The sequence below is a fragment of the Podarcis melisellensis genome (assembly GCF_964234715.1).
Source record: "Podarcis melisellensis genome assembly, chromosome: 4".
Taxonomy (NCBI): domain Eukaryota; kingdom Metazoa; phylum Chordata; class Lepidosauria; order Squamata; family Lacertidae; genus Podarcis; species Podarcis melisellensis.
Genome location: NC_138531.1, coordinates 8,870,877 through 8,894,323, shown reverse-complemented (window position 1 = coordinate 8,894,323; position 23,447 = coordinate 8,870,877).

Here is a 23,447-nt window from a genome sequence, read left to right as displayed (position 1 = left end):
TGCCAAGTTCTGAATCCAACATTATAAACTCCAGTGAAAATTCTGTTGTGGTGAGATTTTGATGCATCTTCTATTTTAAGCTTACGGTAATATGAGGTGGTCGAAAGAGCTTTCTAACCATTCCCCCCTGCCACTTTCATCTAGCTTCCTTAAAGGTAAAACAAAAGCTGGGAAACTAGGAAGTGCAGCTTCTGCCACGAACTTTTAAAATAGTGTGGAAGTAGTGTTAAGTGATCATGTTTCCAAAGGGTGTATGAGGTAAAAATGGTGGTTCTCATGGGCTTTAATGCCTTAATGCCCTTTCAATGGACTTCATGGAAGCAACTTGCTGACCCCTGTAGGAATAATAATAATAATAATAATAATAATAATAATAATAATATTTTATTTATACCCCACCCTTCCCAGTTTAAAAACCGGGCTGAGGGCGGCTAACAGCAAATATAAAACATTGATTAAAATGTGACTTAAAAACAGCATAAAACACAACATAAAATGCAGCATCAATATCAATAAAATAAAATTCAAAAATTCAGGGGTCATTTTTTTTGGGGGGGGGCCTAGTCAGTAGGCATCAAATGATCACCAGGGCTAACTGGCCATGTTGGTCCTACTAAGGCCAACAAGGAGACCAGGGAGGAATTTAAATGTGGGGCCCGGAAAGGGTTTCTTCATAGGAGAGGAAAGGGAGGAGGGAATAGAGGATCAGGCTAATTCAAATTGAAGGCCAGGCGGAATAGCTCTGTCTTACAGGCCCTGAGGAAGGAGATCAAGATCAAGATCAATAATAGGATGCTGAATGTTCTTATGCCGTACTTGTTTATCTCTATAGCTTGTGAGTTCATTCCTTTTTTTCTCCTTCTGGATGATTTTTTTAAAATAAAAAAAAAATATATGGTTCCTTTTTATGGGCATTTTTTATTTTAAACAAATAAAGAACATTATTTTTATTTCAAATTAGTGGACTATAGATTATATCAGGGTTTTCCAACTGCTAGGAATTGGGCTGGTTCCAACCCCTGAAGCTGTTTATCAGATGCCTGGCAAGCTTACCGGATTTCTAATTGAGGTGTGCTAAAATATTTGCTCAAAGTTTCACTCAAAAACAGGTGTTAGATTTCTCTTTTGGATTTTGTATGTACAGCCATAAGCATGTGGAAGACATATTGCTCCATTACTCTGAAGTATTTGTTGCTAGATTGGCAATGAGGATTCTGTTAGTGTAGAAAAGTGTATTTTCGGCCTCAGGTCCAAGGGCAGTGAGGTCAAGCATCTGCCTTCACCCCAGCGCTGGGAAAAGGTTGACTCTGCACCCAACAGTCCCATCATTCTAATTCTGCACAGAAAACAGTAGTAACGTGAAAAAATTATTGGTTTGCATGTTGTGTCTCTTATAGGTGAAAGAGGTATGTTGTAGGTGGTTAGCCCAAAGGTGCCAAAATTCTAGAGCTGGCACTTTCCAAATCACTGTGCTCCCCAAAAAATATAAGATTAGGTCATTTCTTTATTATAGAATGACCGCTCCCCACATCAAATGGGGGTGCCTTTTGTGTGGCTGTGCGCAGCCCCCCGGATCCCAGTGTGACTCCTGGTAGTTCAGGCTGGCTTCATCCTCCCCAGGCTGGATACCTGGAGGTCTCGACCTACCTCAGCCAATCGCCCAATCCTGCCTGGGGAGGCGTTGCCAGGGGATTGGCCAGGTAAGGGGAGGGACGGTCCTGCCCACACAACAGAAGGTGAATCTTACCTGCGAAGCGGCAGTCGTCTCCAGAGCTTCTCCCACCCTCCCCTCCCTCATTTAAGTCTTCTTTTGCAGGTTAACCTCTTCTCCACAGGTACGCGGGTGCTGCTACGTCAAGGTCGCAGTTGAAGGGCCGGAAAGGAATTTTCCTGCATTGGCAGGTTTTGCCTTCCCCATAGCAAAATGTCACAACTTTGGCGGTTTCGGGCCTTGGGCGGAATCCTTTAGTCTATCTTCCTAAATGGGGGGGAGGGGCGTGAAGCCACGACCCACGTCCCCTTTGTGGCGGTGATACCAGGGTTCCCCGTTAAAGGGGTCTTGAGGGGAGGCATTGGCCATACACCAAGAGGCTATAATGCTCTCCCCTCCAACGGTGGCGAAACGGGGGGCCGGGCTCTCTGCTTGAACCTATGTTCTCTAAAGCCAGCCCAACCCCCCACATACTGGATAACCCTGAAGTCTCCCAGATCCCCGGCTGGGGACTGGGAAGGATAAACGCCCAATGCCTGAGCCAAGGTTTTCCATACATGTGAAACTTAATAAAGTTGTGGCCAATTTTAATTCCATGTTGACTTGAGTCATAATTCCGCTTGGGGGTCGCCTGGGGTTGGGGAGACTCCGCCTGTCCATGCAATGTATTTTTTTTTTTTGGGGGGGGGGGAAGCTTATTCCTTTGTATCCAATGAATTCATCCTTCTGCATGGACTTCTGCTTGCTCAGTGGAACATCCTTTCCCTTCCCTTTCCTCTCCCTTTAACTTCCTGGTACCCCCCAAACCTGTTCTGGAGGACAGAATTTGGCAACATACAAAGGAGAAGAGGGAGGTAAGTTCTCTTGCACAAATGGAAGTCCTTGTGCTAAAGGGATGACTTTGTTTGATACAACACTAAGGAATTATATAGATCAGTCATCAAATCAGAGAAACGGTGACAGCTCTATTCAGTCATTATGTATTTTCAAACTTTTTTTTTTTTGGCAGGCAACTGCATTCACTTGAGCAAAACTTATCAACTGAGTACGTAAAACTGTATTTATATCAAAATATACACTTTGAGGCCCAGCTGGGATTAACATGGTATTTTCCCTATTGTAAATTCAGTTGTAATTTACAACAGAATGCGTTACCACTTTCAGCAGTTCATTAAAACAGAATTCAAATATTCAATGATACTTTTCCCCTCCATGCAGTTTGTGGTCATCCATCTTGAACCCAAAGCATGTAGGAAGACATAGGTAGAAGTATATTAAATCTGACAAATGACCTCCCATGTGCAAAGGAGGAAATAAAGATTCATTCTCCGTGTTTGTGAGATCATTTTGATGAAGGGAAGGCTAATTGGGGATGACATATATTCTAAATCTAATTCAAATCAGCATTTTTACATGAAGACTCATCACATTTCCAATGGTAGGCTCTACCATAAAACAGCTTAGTAAAGACATCCTAAATTTGATTCTGGGAATTTTTTTAAATGCTTCATCGGAAGTGACATTTTTAGTGGTAATGAGTTTCCAATCTTGGTATTAACACAAACTGGATACCTGTAGTGTGAGGTTTTTTCTTCTTCAAAAAAAGAGATCTGTTATATGAAGAAGCATGCCTCCTTTGCATAATTAAGTCTCCTGTTTCAAAGAAAATTGCAACTAATATGTGATTATGCTTAGGAAACATAAGGGAAAAGTGCGAACACAGGGATTTCCACAGCATAAAAGCAAATCACCTTGAAATCTTTATAATGTTACATTATAAATTCCTGGTTGATATCTAAGTATATTTAATGTCTCGGGAACAAATACCCTTATTTTTTTCTTTAAAAGTATGTAAAACCTTTTCCTTCTTAAATGCATATCATTCCTGCCTTCATGCATATCGATGCATAAGACACGTTGCCCAAATCGTAATTAAACTTACTCGAGTATGAATTATCATGGCTTTCTGCAACTGTAGGAATACCAACCAGAGGCTGGAAAAATGATCAGTCAAATTTCATGATTTGTTTTAAACATTCGTTCCCTTCACACATTTTCCACGTGAAGGTGTGTTCCATATGTAGAAAGGAGGGCCACCCCCAACTGTTGCACATGAGAGTTCGGAGGATGAAGCTGGGGAAGTATAAGTTTTTTAAACAAACCAACAAACAAACCACAGATAAAATATTAAACATTATAATTATATCAGAGCTTGAAGAGTGAGTGCCATACCAAAAAAACACACCCAAAAACACACCCACAAATTATTTTTCTTTCTATGTGCTTTTTTCAGAAGGAGCATAAGTCCTTTACATAGTTTTATGGCACCCATAATGCAGCCACAGGATGGGACACACCTGTTCCCAAGAACTGGGGGTAATCTTTGTCCTGGAATAGTGGCACTGCTATCAGAACTGATTCAGCTCCTGCGTAACAGAAACCAGTAAAACAATCTGGTTAATACAGCTTGGGCTTTTCTCTCTCTTTCTTCTTTTACGCACATGGGGTCTGACAGTATTCTTCATTCTATGGGGGCAAAATAAATAAGTTGGGATGCTACGTGGGACACAGCTGAGTAAGAATTTGCAGTTCACTCCAGAAGCTGGAGTTCCTAGAGGGAGGGGACGGGTGTCTCTGAACCCATCTCTTTATTTTCTCGTATAGATTCATGAATGGCAGCCATTTACTTGTATGAGAAATAGTACAGGTTCTACTTGGGAGAAATGGTGCTGTGGTAGCCTTCAGCTCAGACAGTGGATAGCAGCGTCAGCTCAAGAAGTGGTGTGAAAGGTAGTAAAAAGCCATCGATGTGCAGCAGCTAGTGGATCAGGGAAGCCCCCAGTTCCTGCAACTTACTGGCTGGTGTTGTGTGATGGCAGCAGATGGAGGAATTAGCTACAGCAGCACTATGCCTATGTTGTTGTTATTAGGAGACAATGAAGGAGTGCGCCTTTGGGGGTGAAGTTAAATCATTGAAGAGTTACAGCGCCTGCTGTTGCTATAGGGAGCAATGTGGGAAAGACATGTTTTGTTGGGAAGACACAAGAGCTACCCACCTTGGAAGAATGGCAGATGAAGGTGATAGATTATATGGGACTGGCAGAAATGACTGGCAGAATCCGAGACCAGGGAAGAGAGACGGCGGAAGAAGATTGGAAGAAATTTAAGGACTATCTTAGGAAACATTGCAAAATTAATGAATGGTAGAATGATGCTGGTTTAGAAATTAAGTGGTTTTCAGCTGTAATGATTAAGTAAAAAGAAAAGAAAGGTTAAAAATTAAACGAAAATTAAGAGAGAGGATTTGTTGAATTAATAATTAGAAATTGGAATACAGAAAGGGGAGGTATGAGGAGGTCGGGGAAGTAAGTTATAAGAAAATAAGGCATTGAAACTTTACTTGTTTTTAAATGGTTTTTAGTTTTGTATTTTGTTTTTTATATTTGTTATTTTTTGTGTTTGTGTTCTGTTTTTATTGCTTTTTTTTGTATAACTTTTGAAACTTTAATAAATATCTTTTTTAAAAAAAGACTTGTTTTGTTGTAGCTGAGGCAGATGAAGGCATCCTGTTATGCTGATGTGGACGCACCATAGCATTTCTTCTTTCTGCACTCCTCCCAATGGTCATTCATCTTCTGGTCACTGCTGTGAATATACAACTTGACTGTCTGTCTCCAGGCACTGCAGTCTGCAAGGGATTCTGGACCAGTGTGATTGGCGTTACAATCCTTTGTGTCATTTTTGCAGATATCTTTGTTATGCAGCTGGTTGGCCAGCAGGCTTGGTGCCTGAAGCCATCTCCCCAAAGAGCCATCTCCCTAAAGAGGGATCTTGCAGTCTTCCATTCTATGAACATAACCAAGCCAGTGTAGTCATTGTAGAGACAGAAGTGCGAACATGCTGGGAATGTTGTCTTGGGAGAGCACATCTTTGAGTCTCTGTCCAGCAGCTGAATGGCCAACTGTGCTTGCCCTTCAATGGGTTCAGCCTATAAGCATGTACTGGCTTCCACTGCAGTCTATGAGGAGATGTCCGCGGCAGGGGACGCAATATGTCTTGGTGTTCAGAGCATAGAAAGATGTATTGTAGATCCCTGCTCCCACAATGAAAGAAACTCTGCTAGGTTTCCTGTATGTAGTAAATGCTCGGTCTGTATGTAGGAAATGTTCAGCCTTTTATTCTGTCTTTAATATGTAGCCACAACTGTCTTCCATGCAGTGAGCATCTCCTTGAAATTGAAATCGAAACCACATAATTATTTTTAACGTGATGAATGCAACGTAATAAAGGTTATAACTGGGTCCTCCCATGCAGAGGGAAATCATATGGAGGAAATGGATTGCAGCAGCATGTAAGTGTTATTACAGTTCAAATGCATGCATTTTGAGCCATAAGACTTTGGAACTCCCTGTGGTGGTTACACAACGTCAAGCAGTTTAATTTGCCTCATGGTTTTCTTATCACTTGCACCAACGTTACCCTCTCCCCTTATTTTGTTTGGTCATTTCCTCATTAAATAGTGCAGTTTATACTTTAGCCTTTGTTCATTTCTCTTGAGATCTTCTTTTTTTAATATATATATTTATTTCTTGATTTTTAAATAACTTAATACAGTAAAATGAAAACTGAAGCAGCTATGGCGGGAGGCCACATGCTAATCTGACAGTGTGAATTTTAAAGCTGCGTCATTTATGATGCCATGCCAAGGCAGAAACACTGGAGCAGAGTCAGAGAAGAAGGTTCTCTGCAGAGAGGGGAGTGGCTTCAAGATAGGGGTGTGGCTTGAAAAAAGGAGGTGTGGCCTAGGGAGAGTCCTAAGAGCTACGCAGAGACTTCAAAAAGGTGTGTCTTACCTGCAGGCCTGTGGTTGTCCTCACCACACTTTAAAGGATAAAACCAGCAGCCATGTACATTCCCACTGAATAAATATTACAAAGGCTGAGCTTAAAAAGTTAAATGGTAAGAACAGGTTACTGGGCCTATTAAATGCACTCCTATCTAATAATTGAGGACACAATACCAACACTGACATAAAAGGTTTGGGCCAAGAGGCCATCACAGGCCATCACAAAGTCAACAATTGCAAAGGGAGATGCATTTCCATACCTTTAACAGGCTGGAGGGACATGGCTTGTGGGAGACAGCAGACTGAGGAAAGGAGGGAGATGAGAAGGCAGGCAGGCAAGGGGAGAAAATATTGAGGAGGCTGTGCCCCAAGAAGAAAATTATGGGGGAGGCAAGGGAACCCGCCCCCTAGAGTTGGCGCCTATGCTTTGACATGTCCTCTTAACACTGCTGCAAATGACCTTCTGCTAACTAGGTCATGATATGATATACATTAGGGACAGCTGATCACTTAGGCTTGTCTCAGTATTCTGAGCATCTATCAGTTGTAGATGACCCAAGGTGCTTCCTGGTCAGCCAGAGGGCAGAGAGCTGCCAGCATGTTGGCTTTAGGTATATGTCGGCCATTTTACCATGTGTGCTTACAGTTGTAAGTAGGTTCTGGCTATCTGTCAGTGGATTTTGTGTACTTGTCCAAAGACAGTACTAAAATAGAGAAAATGCTCTGTGGCTAAGTGATGGTGTGCTTGAGAAGGCTGGTGAGCAGCTAACTGGCAGTGCTCTCTATGAGACGTCTTGGGGGATTGGATACTTAAATCTTAATTACAAAAAACAATCATAATCAGGTATTAAAACTCTATAGGGAAATTGAAAGACTCAGAGAAGAGAGTCCCAACTGTGGAGGTTTGCTCTGTGCAAATTTAATTGACTCATATTATACAAATAAACCAGATAAATTGGAAAACCTGTATCTGTGTTCAGTATTCGTGGTAGCTTCATTTGTAGAACAGATGCTGTTTTAGTAGGTAGTGAGAATAATACTGACCCAGTGAAAAACATGATGGAATGCTGAAGAGTCCTGCAAAACAGCTCTTAAAAAAGGAGGTGATTTCAATTTCTCACTCTTTATACTGAAAGCATGCAGAAATGTGTGTCTGTGGAGCCTCCTAGACAAATCAGCACCTCAGCTACTGAAAATAAAGTACTTTGACAGTTGCAGAGGAAGGTGGGCCCAGGGCTTGTAAGATGGGGGAGATAGCAGAGAGAAAAAAGAGGCTGAAATGGTGAACCGGTCAAAAAGTGAAGCTGAGCTGTCAGAGATTAACATTTGTGGCAGCCGTACAGGCAAAGTCAATTTGGAGGAAATCATTTCCTCATTAAATGGAGAGCAATTTTAGTCTTTTCAGCAACAATAAAATAGTTCTGTCACAGAGGATCAGTAATATAAGTAACACTGACAGTTTTGCCTTTGATAATGGCTAACCATTTCCGTTGCATCATACGTGAGTGATCAAGGGCTAAAAATAGCTTGCAGATCCCACTGGACTGAATGCGCTGATTCTCAGAGCACAGTATAACTGAAATCAGAACATGTGGAGAATTATTGCTATTTAGCACTGAGCTGAAAACACTGCCCCCTCCTTTCGTCAGGCCATTTGTCTCCCTTGAAAGTGAAGAGGGGCATTTTGGGGAGCTTTTACAAGGAAGGTGTTGAGTTCCAACCATTTTCAGATGGGGCAGAAGATAAAACTCCTCCCCCTTTCTCTCTCTCTCTCTCTCTTTACAGAAGAAGTTTTCTGTTGCCTCAAGCTGCTATGTAGCTCCAAGAAACAGTCCAGTCTTCAGTTTTTCAGTCTTCTGAAATGCGCTGGTATTGGGCCACATCACCCACTAGACGCCCTTCAGGTTGAGGTCTCATGCAACCTTGATCACGACTCTCCATTGTCATTATATAGGCAGTGACATCATGTTGATGCAGACTATTGAGTCACATATCCAGTGTTGCCTCAAGGTCTCAGAGGACGACCTTCCCCATCCCTTCTTCTTGTTTACTGAAGGTGTGAGAAACTGAACCTGACACTTCCTATATGCAAACAATGTTCTCTGTGTTTTATAATGCTCTGCCACACATTTGATGGGACACACATCATTTCAACATGGGTATGCGGGTGGTGCTGTGGTCTAAACCACAGAGCCTAGGGCTTGCCGGTCAGAAGGTTGGCTGTTTGAATCCCCGTGACGGGGTGAGCTCCCATTGCTTGGTCCCTGCTCCTGCCCACCTAGCAGTTCGAAAGCACATCAAAGTGCAAGTAGATAAATAGGTACCGCTCTGGCAGGAAGGTAAACGGCGTTTCCGTGTACTGCTCTGGCTCGCCAGAAGCAGCTTAGTCATGCTGGCTACATGACCCAGAAGCTGTCTGCGGACAAACGCTGGCTCCCTCGGCCTCTAGAGCGAGATGAGCGCTGCAACCCTAGAGTCATCTGCAACTGGACCTAATGGTCAGGGGTCCCTTTACCTTTACATGCACTTCTGATTACAAAAAAAAGGGAAAGCCAGAGAACTTGCTTTTGATTAGTTAGCTACATAGAACCACAGAAATGTGTAATGTCCTTCGTTTTTTCATTTGGTAAGTCTATATGTGAATTACTTAGTTTTAGGATTTACCTATTTGCATGGAAAATGTTGTAACTGTTTCGCATTCTCCTGCTGGGTCTTACGTTAAATATTATTTCACAGCTCCCCCCGCTGTTATTTCCTTTTGTTTGTGTGTAATTTTTTTTGTCACAATTTACAAATTTTAATAATAATATTTTTAAAAAGGAAGAAATATGCAGTGTTAAGTATCTCCCTCATTGAACATTTAAAAAGAAATCTACATACACAGATCTGAAACTATGCCCAATACCACAGAGGCTTGGCACAGACGATGAAAAAAGGTCAAACCAATTTGCACCGGAAACATACTGAGCAAACATGAAATGCTATTTTTTGGGAGTGGGGGGAGAACTAAATGTTCTCGAAGTTTAGAACATCACAGAGTCATTAAAAAGGCCACCTGCTGATGTAAATCCTAAATAAAATTAAGAATTCAATTATTCTTTAAAAAAAGAAACCTCCAAGAACATATTGCAGATATGTTCTGCAGCACACAAACAAATCACAATACCTCTGAAGAAATAGACTAAGCCAGACATATCAGTAGGAAACTACATTTTTGAAGGGTTAAGGCCCTACTGGATAGGAATTCAAAGACTCTACTGGATAGGAATGGTTTTGTTTGTCTGAAATTCAAATGCATCCTTGTTTTGCCTTAATTGGCTTGTACCAGTTTTATATATCTGCTGAATGTTTTCTAAAGTATATTTTTAAAGTGTCTCATTTTAGTTCATGCTGCAATCACAAGAGTAAATTCACGTTTTAGTCTGAAGATGCAGACCTCTATAACTTAAGACCCAGAATTTACTGATTTCCTAAAAAGAAGCAACTAAGCATATTGATATTTTCCTCATCAAGTATTTCTGTTATTTGCTTCCCCCCTACTAACTTATTTGTTCAAACCTTTTGGTACCTCACTGTTGCTTTTTAAAAAACAACCCCTTTCCAATGAAAAACTCAGAAGTTGCAGGGTAAACAAGTAATTAATAGAGTAACCAGTTAACTAGGCAAGTAACTCATTTCCTTCTGCTTCCTTGCCTTTTCCTCCTTCTGAAAGGATAACTGACACAATGCTCCGAATGGGCATTTAGACATCTTAGTCCAATGAAGAGTGTGAGAATGCTGTTCCAAGTTTGAATGGCAATTATTGTGAACTGCCCTCTGTTCTTGTGGAACAGAGAAGGGTCCTCACCCCCCCACCCCATCCCCACACACCTTCTTCTTCTTTGGCGATCACTCGTAGCTGAGTAAGACTGTCTTCCATAAACTTGGTTTTAACAATGAGTCTGTAAGCGACTGTGGAGGCCAATTCTCGATCCACAAATCTTTCCACAGTGGGGACATTGGTTTTCAGGCGGGAGTTGATCATGGTGTGGATTTGCCAAGCGTGTCTTTATCTTAGCACACTTCTCCCTTGCATCCTGAGTTTGAGTGTCTTCAAAGCCCATGACTCCTTTGGTAAAGGCTGTTCTCCAATTGGAGTGCTCACAGGCCAGTGTTTCCCAATTGTTGGTGTTTATACTACTTTTTTAAAGATTTGCCTTGAGACAGTCTTTAAACCTCTTTTGTTGACCACCAGCATTACGCTTTACATTTTTAAGTTCGGAATAGAGTAGTTGCTTTGGAAGACGATCTTCAGGCATCTGCACAACATGACCAGTCCAACGAAGTTGATGTTGCAGAATAATTGCTTCAACACTGGTGATCTTTGCTTCTTCCAGTACAGTGGTATTAGTTTGCCTGTCTTCCCATGCAATGTGTAAAATTTTTCCACAGACACTGTTGATGGAATCTTTCGAGGAGTTGGAGATAGCATTTATAAGTGGTCCATGTTTCACAAGCATACAGTAAGGTTGGTAGTGCAATGGCTTTGTAAACAAGCATTTTGGTTTCTCTGCGAATGTCCCGGTCCTCAAACACTCTGCACTTCAATCGGGAGAAAGCTGCACATGCAGAGCTCAGGCGATGCTGGATTTTGGCATCAATGTGGAACATATACAGGGGTTTTTTATATACATACATAATTACTTCTTGACTTCCCCCCCTTCCTTTCCTGATGTTTATTTTTATTATTTCTTTTTATTAGCTGTTTTAAAACACATATGTTTTTATTATCTAAGCCCCAATGTAGTTGATTCTTTCAATTATCAGCTGCTTATATTTCATATCCTGCCTGTGACTTCATGTATGGGACAAGAAAGGATATTCCAGCTAAACACCAGGAAGAACTTTCTGATAGTAAGAACTGTTCAACAGCAGAACAGACTCCATAGGAAGATGAATATAAATAAATAAATAACTTTTTATTTATACCCTGCCCTTCCCAGTTCAAAAACCGGGCGCAGGGCAGCTAACAACAAATTTAAAACACTTAATTATAAAAGCAGCATAAAATACAGTATAAAAACATGAATAACAATAAAATTCAAAAATCAAAAATTAATTTAGGGGAAATAAGCATTAGATAATCCCCAGAGCTAGCTGGCTGAATTGGTCCTACTTGGGCCAGCGAGGAGGCCAGGGGAGAATTAGCTGTGGGGTCTCAGAGCGGGTGATCTTCATAGAAAGGGGAGGGGGAGGGAAGAGAAGGGAAATAAAAGATCAGGCTGAATTCAAATTAAAGGCCAGGCAGAATAGGCCCGGCGGAAGGCGGTTAAATCCTGCAGGGCCCTAGTCTCATGGGACAGAGCATTCCACCAGGTCGGAGCCATCACTGAAAAGGCCCTGGCCCTGGTGGAGGATAGTCTGACTTCCTTAGGGCCTGGGACCTCTAAACTATGGTTATTCATGGACCTTAGGGTCCTCCGTGGGACATACCAGGAGAGGCGGTCCTGTAGATACGAGGGCCCTAATACAAGGGCCCTGGAGTTTGTGGGACAGTTTCAAGGGCAGCCCCCACATAGAGCGAATTACAGTAGTAGATGGTGGACGGTCATTCCTGGGAGGTTTTTAAGCAGAGCTTGGATGGGCATCTGTCATGGATGCTTTAGCTAAGAAGCCTGCATTGCAGAGTGTTGGACTAGATGACCCTCAGAGACCCTTCCAACTCTAAGTTTCTATGATAAAGTAGCAAATAGGTTCACTTAATTCCTCACACCTTGCCACAGTATGTAGCAGCAACTTAGCTGGAGGGAGGTCAGATGAGTGGCACAGCCCTCCCACAGCATCTGCTATTGCTTATTTCACACTAAGATACATGTATTTTAAATTTTGCAAAACCTCTGATGGATTGTGGCCAGTGAAAAAAGCCCAGCGACTTTAGTGAATAGGACTTGTAGCATTTAATAAAACACGCGCACACATTTCTACCAAAGCCTTTTCCTTCTCATTTTTAAATAGCTCCTCATTCTAAATAGTTTTTAAATATAGAGTGCTTTTAAAAAATTGAAGTAATTTTTCTCAATTTCAACAGGAGATAATCATACTTGTGGTTTTATAGGGGGGAAAATTCTATCAATTAACATGCCAGTTTTAATAATAATAAAATAAAATGATGGACAGAATGGAAGACCTTTGACTACAGGTGAACAATTTATTATTAAAATAAATGGCAGATAAAACATCAAGCAGAAAAATGCACAGGAAAGCTGCAGAGGGTTAAAATTAAAAACGCACACGAGCTCGTGCTAATGTTTTAAATAGCGGCCTAAGATTTATTAAGCCTTTTAACATTAGTGCAAACTAGCAGCAGAAATAGTTTTAAACCATCAGGGGAAATATGACTTAATGAGTTCACCTCCTGTAGTATTCTGAGCCAAATGTAATGGTGATGTAATTGGTGGCAGATGACATATTGGATGACAGAAGAGTCAAAACTGACAAAATAGCATAACTCACCCTAAGCAGACATTTGCTAGGTATGGTCAGGTTAACAAAAGATGTAACCCAAATTGTTTCTCACCTTCATTTCATTCAGTTCATCCACGTATCCCTTTAATGTCTTCTCACTGCATTCGTATGTCATGAGAGTATACGTTCCTAAAATTATTCATCAGAACCTTATCATATCCTTCATTGCCATATTTGGCATTAGCCTAATTGCAACCACAATCTCTCGGCATAAGTGATACAGTTTTTGCTGTACTGTTAAACCGCAAACTTTTGAGAGACTGACAGTTGCACTCTTACACATGGCTGCTCGTTTGGTTCAGCTGGGCTTAGGAGAGCAGGGTCTGTTTTGTAGGAATTTGCAGACAACACCCAGTGGGTTGAGGAAGGAGATACCAGCCAACATTTCCTCCAAGGAAAACAGAGTGATCACACCTGCTCACCCAATCCACCAGGCACATTTGTCCTGTCTGTAGGCCTGTCAGTAAGCTGTGCATGCATATTGCATTTTACATAGGCTTCACATCCCAAAACCTGAATCACGAGGGCTATTGGGCTCGTCTCTTGCTTCCCATAGGCATCTAGACTAGCTGGGGTTGATGTGCCTTTGGTCTAACTCAGCTGGACTCTTGCGTTCTTATGGATGCTGAATCAAACCATTATGCTTCACAGCAACTTGATTTAGGTCAACACAAATTGGACCCTCCCCCATCCCTGTGCATAGACTTTGTGTATCTATGTGCACATGTGAGGAACTGCACCCAGACTTAGTTGATGGCATAGCTATACAGTGGCACCTCAGGTTACATACGCTTCAGGTTACAGACTCCGCTAACCCAGAAATAGTACCTTGGGTTAAGAACTTTGCTTCAGGATGAGAACAAAAATCGCACAGCAGTGGGAGGCCCCATTAGCTAAAGTGGTGCTTCAGGTTAAGAACAGTTTCAGGTTAAGAATGGACCTCTGGAACGAATTAAGTTCTTAACCTGAGGTACCACTGTATATGATCGGTCTCCTCCATCAGCCTATGTTTATTCGAACCAGCCCACAGAAAACCTGTGGAGGAACAATAACTATGCATCCCTCCCTAACTGTTGCACAGAAGAAGAAGAAAATAAAATTAGAAGCGTTATAGAAAAGGGGTACTGCTAGCCTAAATGGATTGGTTTAAATATTTTTTGACACATGGCACAAAGTTCATATACATTGCTTCAGGCAGTAGGAAACTTAAAAGCTAGTCTGATGGTAAAGTTTTTGAGGGTGTTTTTTTTATTAAAAAAAACAAATATTCTTTGAATTTTATGGCTTGTCTCCCACATGAGGCGTAATAGTTTCAATGTTCTAATTAGTACTTGTGTATATTGCCATTACTTTGTCTCTTTAATCACATTATTAAGTCTGTTATGGAGATTCCTTATAGAATCACACTTTATAATAGTGGTTCTAATTTGAATATGTCCTTTTTATGTTGTCTGAATCTGAAACATCATAAACTCTTTTTATGGGCCCTTTGATAGTAGACACTTTCCTGCTTTATGCTTGATTAGAACATACAGTACTAAGTAATAAAGAAACTTCCTGAAGCTTTGGAATTTTACTGCTAGAAAATATCTCCGCTTCCTCAGGCTTCGGTTTCCCCTCTGACACTATGACATTCAGTCAGGGAAAGATAACCCCCAGTTCTTCAGAGACTGTTCCGCAGGAAATTTAAAACGAGGGGGAAAAACATATTTCTTCTTATCTCTTCTAAAGAGAGTTGGCCAGCACTGCTTGTGACCCATGAAATCAAAGGCTCTCTCCACCAGCCATGCAAGGTCCCTCAAAGACTCAATCAACCTCCTGGTTTCTCTGGGACAGCAAAAAGTGGGTGGGTTTCACTCTGCCCCCGACGGCCACCATTACATAGTTCAGTAGTGTTGGTGTGACATATCCATAGCTATATCTATATCTAGAAAGGATAATTCCTGGAAGCCATGATCCAGGTTGAAGGAATGGGTTTCCAAAACCCTAAACTGACTGTGCAGGCAGTTTGAAATTGCACCAAAATCCCTGTTTTTCCTTAGCTAAAATCCATTAACTTGAGCTCTGAGCTCAATGTATAAACAAAAGCCCGGTTGTATAAACAAGTGCTCAGAGCCCTCTCCTTTAACAGTTGTGGCGGCAACTATGGCCTTCACTGTACCAGTAGTAGAACAGAACAGAGAGAAGACACGTCTGCATTTTATCTTACGTCCTGGACACATTCTGACGCACAGACCCAATCTGGGAACAGCGCCAAAGTGTGTTTTCGGAAATGGTGACCTCTGGCTCCAAGATAAGAGTAGGAACAGGAATATCCTTTTATGGTCAGGAGTGCAGGAAGGAAGATCCTTTTATGGTTGAGAGTACCAGAGCAGGAACATATGTGATGTCAACCTGCGTACGTAGGCTGACGTGGTTGGGCTCCTGGGGGAGGAGTGAGAGGGTGCCTGGAGGAGATATAAACTGCATGAAACTTGTCATTTCTTTGGACTTGCTGTGGACTTGATCACGCAGGTGCCTTCTGCTATCCAGAGAGCAGAATAAACTCTTTCTTTGAACCAACTCGGTGTCATTTGACTTCCTTCCTCCTGTCCCGGAGCAACGCAGACCCAATCAGTGAACTCCAATAAGGCTACAAGGTTTGGGGCAAGTACTCTTGAAAACCTCAGCAGAGATTTAAAATCACAAAAATATACCTAAATATGGGCTGTTAGACCTTCCAAATATGCCCTTCCAAAGTTTCCCACTTCCCCTAGCATATAAAGACCACGTGTTTGGTAAGTTAAAAATGGTTTACTTACAAACTCTCCAAATGTCTGGTTCATGTGCTTTCCCTAGTGTATCCATCACTAGAAAAGGTTGTACAGGCAGTGGCGTAGCGTGGGTTGTCAGCACCCGGGGCAAGGCAAGTAATTTGCGCCCCCTAACCCATGGATTTGCGCCCCTAACCCTAACCCCCAGATGTTGCGCTTGGTGTGGCCGGCCCCCCCTGCACCCCCACGCTACGCCACTGTGTACAGGAGGTAAAACTTAGCTTAGTTACAAAGTGGTAAAAGTTCCTAGATTATTGGAATAGGAATTTAATGGTGACAGCCAGCTCAAATCTCTTCATGCCTTCTCAGACTGAACATAACAATAAACTTGAATACCCATTTCCTCCCAAGGTGAGGGGAAGTGACACAGCTAAGCCTGGCAGGACAGCTTACTCTATGGTATTAACACCTTCATGTGTTAATTGGACTTAAGCATGTTGGTTGGATGATGCTGGCTATCCCACAAGTAGCAGATCATCTACTTTGCATTCAGAATGTCCTAGATCAAATTCCTGGGCATCTCCAACTAGGGCTGGGAGAGAACCCTATCTGAAATCTTGGAGAGCTGTAGTCAGTCCTGTGTTGCTGCTAGTGATGCTACTGAATTTTGGGGCAGTTCAGTTTGGAACAGGCATTTGACTCATGATGCTCAGTTATATACTGAACCAAAGGCCATGCCTGTCCCTCAAGTTTCTCTCTTGCTCAGATCACAGTATGCAGGGCTTGCTGAGGTTCAAATCCTGACTGGAAATTACAGAAGTGAGCTGGGTCCAAATTAAGTTAGCTGCACAGCTTGCAGTGAAGTCAAGGGGACTTAAATTGTGACTAATGTGTACCATCAGTTTCAAGGGGACATTCTATACATGTTGTGATGGGACGATGAGCTGCTTGTGCGTAAAATGCAAGTCCCTCAGAGTTTGATCAGGTTTTCAAACCTCTGCCTGTGACGGAGCCCCTCCAGCATGGCTGCGTCAATCACTAGTAGAATCCGAAAGTGGCTGCTTCCGGAATCGTTTCCAACATAAAAGCTCTTTAACGGAAACACGTCGTCTGGCCTCTCGGCGTGACAGTTTCCGGCGAGGTGTGGGTGTCCCTATAGGAGGTCCTGAGACCTCCCCACTGTTTTCGCTGGAAGCGTCTCTGAGCCATCCCTCCGACTCACTTTCCCTTGGAGTTCTTGCTCGCCCTCTACTGGTTCCCTCTTCCGCTGCTACTCCTCTCTCAACCTCAGTGAGCCTTTGCGCCCCCGGCGCTTTAGATGGCAGTTCCCTGACATCCACCTCCCCTCCAGGGCCCCCTTCACCCCCTCCCGTCTCCTCCCCTACTGGCGGTGAGGAGGTAAAACCCCTGAAAGAACCTCCTTCGTCTTCCGACGTCGCGAACACTTCCCTCCACTTGTTGCTGTTCCTACTCTCTCGGTAATCTTCGTCATCGGAGTCCACTCCCTCTTCCAACTCCGACTCCGCGAACCCTTCCATTTCCTCTTCCTCATCGGTGGTGCCGAAATACTCCCTCCTAAACCTTGCTATCGGCTGAGGTTTCCTCGGGAACCTTTGGTGGAACGTTTCTGTCAAAACCTCGTCATTGACTTCCTCTGCATTCACCCAGGTGTTTTCTGACTCCGGTTCCCCTTCCCACGCCACCAAATACTCCACCTGATTTCCCTTCCATCTGGAATCGAGGATTTCCGCTACATGGTTGCGGCGTTCCCTCTCTTCCAAGGCTGGTCCCCTGACGTACTCCCCTTCACGTCCCCCCCTGTATGGTGACAGTAACGACCTGTGGAACACTGGGTGCAATTTCATGTGGTTGGGTAATCGGAGTTTGAAAGCTACCGGGTTGACCTGCTGAATGACCTCAAAGGGTCCCAATCTTCTGGGCCTCAATTTCTTACAACCCCCTTTGAACGGCAACCCTTGGGTTGACAACCACACTTGATCCCCCACCCTTATGGTTTCACCTTCCCTTCTGTTCTTGTCTGCCTGCTTCTTATATTGTGCCTTAGCCCTTTCTAAGTTGAGCTGGAGCTGATGATGGATCGCTTCCATCTCTTCTACAAAATGTTCAGCCGCTGGGACGCTCCATCTCTCCCCTCCTTCCCCTGGAAATGCCCTGGGGTGACACCCGTAATTAGCCAAAAAGGGACTCATCCCTGTGGACACATTCTCCGCATTATTGTAGGCAAATTCTGCCAACGCCAACTTTTCGACCCAATCGTTCTCTCTGTCATTGACATAACACCTCAGATATTGTTGAAGAATGCCATTTGCTCTTTCCGCCTGCCCGTTGGTTTCAGGGTGCCGGGCAGTTGAAAAATTGACTTCCACGTGCAGCAAGCTCATGAGCTTCCTCCAGAACCTGGAAGTAAATTGTTTGCCGCGATCTGAGATCACCCTCAAGGGAGCCCCGTGCAACCTAAAGATGTGTTCTACAAACAACTTCGCTGTTTCTTCCGCTGTGAGTGCATGTGAGCATGCTACAAAGTGGCACATCTTAGTTAACAGGTCTACTACTACCATGATGGCTGTTTTCCCCTTGGACTTTGGCAGATCCGTCATAAAATCTATTGATATCGCTTCCCAAGGCCGTTCTGGTGTGGGTAATGGTTCTAATAACCCTGCCGGCGCCCTTCTTTCCCCTTTGGCTCGCTGACATTGGTCACACCCTCTTACATACTCCCTTACATCTTCCCTCACCTTAGGCCACCAAAATTCCCTGGTAACCAACCACATGGTCTTGTGTTGTCCAAAATGTCCCGCCGTGGGGCTATCATGCAACTGCTTGAGTACTCTCCCCCTCAATTCACCTTCGGGTATATACAGTGCCCCTTTGTAATACAATGCCCCATTTCTTTCCTCAAAACCTCCGGGGCTCTCGCCCTCCCCCCTGAGACCTCTGAGCTTATCCTGGGCATATTCATCATTTTCCGTTTCCTCTACCAGTTCTCGTTGCCCCACCAGCGCCGCCCCACACACCCAGCGGTCCTCAGGGATGACATGTCTCTCTTCAATCACCCCCTCCCCTTCCCAATACTCTGGTTTGCGTGAGAGCGCGTCCGCCCTGACGTTTTCTGGGCCTGGCACATAACAAATTTCAAAGTTGAATTTGGAGAATTCCTGTGCCCATCTCACTTGTCGTTGGTTGAGCACTCGAGCTGTTCTCCAATACTCTAAGTTCTTGTGGTCGGTGCACACTTGCACCTTGTGTTGTGCCCCAATTAATAAATGTCTCCACCTCCGGAATGCTTCGTGAATGGCAAGTAGTTCCCTGTCATACACCGTGTAATTCCTCTCGGATTTATTCAGCTTCCGCGAGAAGAAGGCACACGGTCTCCACTCCGACGCACTCCTCCCCGGTTGAAGAAGGACCGCCCCTACCGCCCGGTCGGATGCATCGGTTTCCACTCTCATGGGTTTTCGTAAATCCACATGCAGAAGTTGTTCTTCCGAGGCGAAAGCCCTTTTCAGTTCTTCAAAGGCTCGATCCGCCTCTACCGTCCAAACAAATTTCTTCTTGCTGCTGAGGCAGTCGGTGATGGGCGCCGTCAAGTGGGCAAAGTTCTTGATGAACTTCCGATAAAAGTTCCCAAACCCCAAGAATCTTTGCACGTCCTTCTTGGTCTTCGGTGTCTTCCATTCCAGTACCGCTTGGACCTTGCCTGGATCCATGGCCAATCCCTTGTCTGACAAGCGGTACCCCAGGAATTCCACCTCCTTGGTATGAAACTGGCACTTCTCCAGTTTCACCCACAGCTGGTTGGCTTGCAGCCTGCCCAACACTTCTCGAACGTCCCTCACATGCTGTTCCTCATCTTCCGAATACACCAACACGTCGTCTAAAAAGGCCACACAATTCTTGTAGAGCAAAGGTCCCAGAACGTGGTTTATAAAAGCTTGAAAACACGCGGAGCCCCCTTGTAGACCGAAGGGCATAACGAGGTATTCAAAGGCTCCCAAAGGGGTAAACATGGTGGTCTTCCATTCATCTCCCTTCCTTATGCGTATCAGATTGTACGCCCCCCGCAGGTCCAGCTTTGTAAAAATCTTTCCCTTCCTTACTCTGGTCAAAATGTCATCAATTCGGGGCATAGGGAAAGCCAGGGGCTCCGACACTGCATTGAGGGCCCTAAAGTCACACACCAGTCTCGGTTTGTCTGTGTTCTTTTTGTCCACAAAAAACACTGGGCTGCCCCCCACCGCTCGGGACTCTCTGATGAAACCTCGCTTCAGGTTTTTGTCAATGAACTCCCTCAGCTCCTGCATCTCCCTGTCTGACATGGCGTACAGCTTGCCTACTGGGAGTTGGGCCCCAGGGAGTAGGTTGATTTGACAGTCAAAGGGTCTATGCGGTGGCAGTTTGTCTGCTTCCCTTTCGCTGAATACGTTGCTCAGATCTGCGTATTGCGGGGGCACCTTCCCTTTGTCCATTACTTCCATCCCGGCTAGGGTGACTCTGTCTCCTCCTGAAACCTTCCCCTCCTTGCAGTGTTCTAGGCAATGCGCTGACCCAAAGGAGACCACCCTCTGATGCCAGCCCACTAGCGGATCGTGTAGCGCCAGCCAGCTCATCCCCAAAATGATGGGCGCTCCTCCCAGGATGGCCACATTAAACACTATCTGTTCGGTGTGCCTTGCCACCCTCATTATCATCGGGACAGTCTGTTGGCTAACTTCTCCCCCCAACAGCTCTCTGCCGTCAATCGTAGTCACCTGCAAGGGGTTACTTAAAGGGATAGTCTGTATCTGGTGCTCAGCTGCAAACTCCTTACTCATGAAATTACAGGAGCTGCCTGAATCCAAAAGCGCCTTGATCTTTAGTGGGTGTCCGTTTGGCAGTTCTAGTAACACCTCTATCACTAAAGCGGGTCTGGGAGGTTCCGGCATGGGCACTTTCACTGCTCTTTGGCCTGGCTGCTGTGCCCCGACGGTGGCAGCCAGGCGTTGGCTTTTACTTGCTCCTTGCCTTCCTCTTCCTTTCCCCCAACAGCTCCTGCCATCCCTTGCCATTCCTTTCTTTGTGGGCAGACTCTGGCAAAGTGCCCTGGCTGTTGGCAGAGATAACATCTCTTGGCGCTCCTTCCCTCCTTCTTCCGCCCTTCACTGGGATTTGAAACTGCGCGCGCCCGCGCTGTTCCAACTTCCATCGGCTCTGCCGGCGGGAAAGGTGGCTCTGGAATGTCTGGAATGTGGAACTCCCTCCAACGGTCTCCTTTCCCTTCCCGCTTTTCCAAAGCCCTCGCCTCCTGGCGCGCTCCTATGCACAGCGCAGATTTGGTTAACTGATCCATAGACTCCGCCCTGGGCCCCCGGGAAAGCTCATCTTTGACGGTTGAAGAAAGCCCCTCTTCGAAAAGCATTTGGATGGGCTCCGCCGATAGGTCCCACCCCAATTTATGAATCAGCATAGTAAACTCAGTCCAGTACTCACGGACAGATCTGCTTCCTTGCTGGCAAGCCATTAACTGCCTTCGCACCACCCCCTGCTCAATATCGCTGGAAAACATCAGGTCCATGGCACGAAAAAACTTCCTCGTGTCCTTTAGGATCTCATTATTCGCTGCCATCAGGGGTCTAACCCAATCCTTCGCCCCGGATTCGAGATGGCCAATCACAAAAGCCACTCGCGATTCCTCGTTGGGGAAGTCATCAAACTGCAAGTTTAGAGCGTATTGCATCTCTGTTCTAAAGGCATGATAGTTCCTGGGATCCCCCCCGAATTTCTGCACCAATCCTGGCACCTTTCTGGCGAGCGGGGTGGTTTTCTCCTTTCCCTTTTCTGCATCCTGAGCCCTCCTCTCCTCAAGCCTCGCCGTTTGCAGCGCCAACTGGATCTCCAACGCCCTGTACTTTTCTTCCAGGCTTGGACCCCCTCCAGCTGCTCCTGCTCCTCCGGTTCCGGCTGGGTTGCTCATGATGCTTCTCCCTGCACAAGCTGGCTTTCGGTGACTTTCGGATTGCTGTGATGGGACGATGAGCTGCTTGTGCGTAAAATGCAAGTCCCTCAGAGTTTGATCAGGTTTTCAAACCTCTGCCTGTGACGGAGCCCCTCCAGCATGGCTGCGTCAATCACTAGTAGAATCCGAAAGTGGCTGCTTCCGGAATCGTTTCCAACATAAAAGCTCTTTAACGGAAACACATCGTCTGGCCTCTCGGCGTGACAGTTTCCGGCGAGGTGTGGGTGTCCCTATAGGAGGTCCTGAGACCTCCCCACTGTTTTCGCTGGAAGCGTCTCTGAGCCATCCCTCCGACTCACTTTCCCTTGGAGTTCTTGCTCGCCCTCTACTGGTTCCCTCTTCCGCTGCTACTCCTCTCTCAACCTCAGTGAGCCTTTGCGCCCCCGGCGCTTTAGATGGCAGTTCCCTGACACATGTCTACACTGAAGTAAGCCCTATTGAGTTCAGTGCAACACCTCCAAGTTGTAGCCAGCATTCATCCAGACCCCAAATGCAGCTTATGACACAGATCTATTATCTTGGCTCTTCCCTGCAGAGAATAAGTATACTCCCTGCCTTTTACAGTGGCATCATTCCTAGGCAAGCATCGCAGCCTTATCAGGGGAAGCATGTAAGCTTCTGATAGGATGAGAAACGTATCCCTGTCATTTTTATAAGCCTGCTCCAAGAGTCCTGCTTTTTGTTAGTTCGATGTGCCAAAATGCAGAGCAGTTCCAGCCCAGGTTTTCACAATTGTGCAGTCTCCACAAGCTAGACCTGGCAAGGCAATAATGAAATCTCCTTCTAGACTTAATTCCTACCCTTCCAGTTTGTGGATTGGTTTGTAACACAAATTTGAAATAAACAAGTGTCTATCTGTCTGTCTGTCTGTTTGTCTGTCTGTCTATCTATCATCTATCTATTATCTATCTATCTATATCTATCTATCATCTATCTATCTATCTATCTATCTATCTATCTATCTATCTATCTATCATCTATCATCTATCTATCTATCTATCATCTATCATCTCTATCTATCTATCATCTATCTATTTTCATCATTTTAAATACCTTTGAACTCTGAAGATTTTTTTTCCTGGCTTCCTTTTTGTGATGGAAATAAGATAGAAATGAATGGGGAAAAACTCCATAGAAATGGTATTTAAATATTTTAACAGCTCAAAGTTTCTTAGATGGTTGCATCTTTCATAATTTAAACTTGGCACAAACTATAGTACCTCCCAATTCATAGCACTGTCCAGTTTCTGTGCTGGTGGGAACAGGGATAAAATTAATAAAACTGTTCAGGAAAGCCTTCCTTGCAGAATTTCTCATATTTTCTAAAGTTCTGTTCCAAAAGGTCTCCTGACTCTATTCTTTGCTTTTTTAAATGGTTTCTGGGGAATAGATGCCTCCAAATGACAGCATTGTTTTCGGACTTTCCTTCCTGATTTGGTTCTTGGAAACAAAACATTTCCAGGATTAGCCTCTGGTATGAAATCCAGTTTCTCTTTTATAAATGGATGAGTTTGATCTGCCAGGAAGTTCTCTGGTGAAAGCACAAATGAGGCCAGATCTTAGATCTTAACATGATGCTCTATTCCATTCAACACACTTTTTTTCATTCACTGCCCTGCC